The sequence below is a fragment of the Cryptomeria japonica genome, chromosome 8, assembly GCF_030272615.1.
Source record: "Cryptomeria japonica chromosome 8, Sugi_1.0, whole genome shotgun sequence".
Taxonomy (NCBI): domain Eukaryota; kingdom Viridiplantae; phylum Streptophyta; class Pinopsida; order Cupressales; family Cupressaceae; genus Cryptomeria; species Cryptomeria japonica.
In genome coordinates this window covers 325,611,356-325,615,521 of record NC_081412.1, presented here as the reverse complement: position 1 = coordinate 325,615,521, position 4,166 = coordinate 325,611,356, and positions in this window count along the sequence as shown.

The following is a 4,166-nucleotide window of genomic DNA, read 5'->3' as shown; positions in this document are numbered from 1 at the left end:
AAGGCCGAGTAGATGACAATGATCGGACGGTCGAATGAATTGATCCAATGGTGGTCGCTATACTGAGATCAGAAGGTGCTCGATGTATATTCACCGCAACATGGCGACTAAGTGGTGGGGCCCGCTAAGGAAGCAATTCAAAAAACCTCATTTCGGGGGCAAGTCCAGGTTGTACTGAGGTGAAAGGATAAAAACCTCGGAGCCAATCAAAAGCAGATACATGGAATGAATGGATGCACGACAAAGGGAAAAAATTAAAGTTAAATGTATAGTTCAGACTGTAGGGTGAAAATGCGGTTGGGATATTGATTCACATATGTCATCTTTAAAAGGGAAGTATTTTATTTTACTTGTCATATAAAATCTTTTACCTTAGGTAATGAAAAAACTATCATTTGGGTAAATTATTTTATTTAAATAAATAATTACAAGTGTTTAATACCTTGATTTCAATGATATATTTTATTAAATATTTGTATAAGGGAATAAAGATTGTTGATCCTTCCAATTAAGACCTAATTGAAGGTGAGATATTTTAATTTTCAAACCAAGGAATTTGATTGGCTTATCTTTGTGTGCATAAAATAATGAATACTTGTTGTTGAGATGGAGAATAGAAGACACGTTATTAAAACATCATTTAGTATTTTGTAAGGGTTCTCATTTGTAATTTTTAATTAAACCAAAGGGTGTGTCCTTTGGAGGGAAACTATCTGTAACTCCCTTTTGTGTATTAAAGGGTGTATCCTTTCATATATGCCTTTTGATTCACATACTTATAGGGAGTCATTTTTTATGTTAAAAGGGGGGAGGTCATAAGAACGACATGCTGTAGGGATTGAATATCATTCTATATCAGAGAAGTCTATAGGAAGAAGAAGTATCATTTTGTGCAAGTAATCTGTAATGAAGTATTTACAAGTGCAGCTTATGTATACAATTAGTTCCTGAAGATTAATACATGAGGTTCATTGTCTCTTTTCCAAATATTGTGTACACTTTTGTGTTGATGAGTTATCTTTCTCCTCTTGATAAATCTATTTATAGACTTGCTATGATATGAATCACATGTTGTTGCATTAAGTGAAAGATTGAGTTCTTATTGTTTATGTAACGCATACTGAACCTTCATAGTTGATGAGAAATTGTCTCTTGAGTTGATAAGATATTTTGTCCACAAAGTGTCATATATATTCCTAGATAGAGGCACTGATCTGTTATTGATCTTTTAAGGTTTTGATCTATATGCATTCAAGGTCCTTGACAGAGAAACATTCTTCCCAAATCTTATATGAACTGATCTATGCATATTTAATTTAAGTCTTGAAAGCAATCTCATTTTCAATATACATTTACAATCATTTCTTTTCAAAGCATTCAGTTAAAGCACATAATAAAGCATAGTTGCAGAACAATAATTTGCTAGTTGTGTAAAATTGCTATAAGGTTTATATCCACTATAAATAACCTCTTTTGTGCTTGAGAGGAAGAGTCACACCCACCTAGGTTCAGTGGAGCCTAAAGTGTAAAGGGATCTAGTCCTTGACTATCCCTATTCGTTGGCCAAGGCTGATTGGACTACTTGAGGATTTGGCAAGTCTTTTGGTTTTCCAATCTATGGTTTTGGGAACCAAGATATTGGCGACTCTGCTGGGGAGGAATTATTAAGATTGTGCTGGGGAGTTAAATTGAAGATATTGGTAAAATATAATCTAGAATCTCTGGTGATAGATCATTGAATTAGTAACCAGTTGAGAGTTCCCCATCTGAGTCCCACAATCAACAGATTGGCGACTCTGCTGGGGAGTTGTCATGCATAGTTTGACATTCACCTAGAAGCTTTGGTGTTTTTTCATTGAATATTTGATAAGTTTTTTTTCCCCCATCTAAGTCACACAACAGATTGGTGACTCTGCTGGGGAATTGTTACACGATTTTTTCAAAATCTTTGGTAGTTTATTTCAAACTCTACTAGAGGTGAGATCCCAAAAGATCAGTTAAGTTGGTAATATTTTCCTCTTAGGAGGTGGCGACTCTATATTAACAATTTTTATTCAGTTGGTGACTCTGCTGAAGGAAGAACCCATGAGCTTAATGAGTATTTTTTCCTGCATAGGAGGTGGAGACTCTACCTAATAAGAAGTTTTATTTTTAATTGGTGACTCTACTAGGGGAAGAGACCCAGAGGGAGATGAAAATTTTCCTTTTTGAAAATATTTAAAAGAAAACCATTTATTCTAGATGGCATCAGGCCATTGGGTCCCAGAAGCTTTCAATGTATTCTAAACAAATTGCTCCCTAAGCTTTCACAACTTGTACCATTCCATGGGGAATATGATGAATCAACAATTGATCATTTGGATGTATTTTATGCATTTGTAAAAGATTATGAGGTTTATGCAGAAGATTATGTGATGAAATTATTTGTCAGGACTTTGAAGGACAATGCAAGAGAAGGTTATTAATCACTCCCTACACATAGCATCTCATCATGGAGGGAGTTGGAGCAATGGTTCCTTGATGTGTTTTATGATGCAGGTGAAGAGGGAAGTATGAGTTATGAGTCAAAGGAGGACCAACAATACATAATAGAAGAAAAAGTCTGTATGTCTCCTTTGGATGAATTTCTTGACATAGAAAAATAGGAAGATGAATCTACAACACAGTTATTTATGAGGATGTTCAATATATATAGAAAAATACCTTCAAACATCAAGCCCCCATTTTCTTGAAAAATGCATGAGTTGGGGATTTATCATGATCCTCAGGTAAGGCTTCTACTTGAGATTTTATATGAAAACATGTTAGAGGAAGAATTTGATGATAAAGAAGAAATTATAGATTTAAGCAGGGAAGAATCCATATGTGTAGGTACAGACATAAAAAATAAAGAGGAAACATTCCTTGATCCAAAAGATATTTTGTATTTGTTAGATAAATAATATGAAAGATATGTTCGGAAGAATGATACAAAAAAAAATTAGAATAAGCAGACTAATGGATTAGGGCACATTCAGGGTCTATTTGATGAAGAAAATGATGATTCCCAAGAAAATAATACATCAGGGGAATACTTACACAGTGAGGAGTGTAATAGAAAATGTGTGCTTGAAAATCCTTTTGAATTTTTTTTAAATCCTCAGTATCATGAAACTTCACATGAATGTGAGGAAATGATTTTTTGTGAATCATTTTTTAGTCCCTCCTATGAAATTATTAACTATCCAGGAAGTGAAGGAGAAAGGGATTTACATTCAGTATACAGACATGAAGAAACTTCAACAAATAGCATTTATGAAGATATTGTCCCTGAAAATAAAACATGTGATGGACTCCAGGAGGATAAAACATTTGAAGAGGATGTGATAATAACCGATTTCCTAAATGCTTTTACTGTGTTGGATAATAATCTTCATGAAAAAATTTATGTACATGAAGGCACTTCAGTGAATGAAGACATTATTCAAGAGAATGATGACTCTTAGGAAAAATCCCATGAAGGTATACCAAAAATTTCTGTGTTTTTGGGTCCATTATTTGAAAAGGATATGGGAGAAGATATATCCCGAAGTAATGTTTCAGAGACTATGAGAGAAAAGGAAATAATATATGAGAAGGAAGATGTGATACCTCAACACAACATTGTCAAAAAAGATATGTATCCAAAGTCTCTTTGTGAGAAGGGTAAAATATTTCCAAAGCATAGGGAAATAGAAAATATGTTTGAAGATGATATTTGTTCAGCTTCTCATTTTCATAAAATCATATGTGATAAATCTTCCTACGTATGCCCTAATTTACCAGTTAAGAAAAATGAAATATCTTTTCAAAGCAAGGAGGTGGTAAAAATGAACAATATGGGATATAATCTCAAAGGGATAAATAGTTTGAATTATTGCAACATGGGTTGTGTTAAGTCCAATGCAGATATTGCATTGGGAGGCCTAGATATTTTTCAAGAAGGAACAAGTAGACTAAATTTTGTTTTCCCTCCAAAGAATGTTACATACTCAGAAAATGTGTTATACAATGAAAGGAGTATTCAGATTTATGACATTGAGAGTTTTTATGAAAGTTACATTAGGGTGCAATCCGTATATGATAGTAAAAGTGACTAGAAATATTTTTTCAAGGAAGTGAGGCATGGTCAAATATTGGGGTTTTCA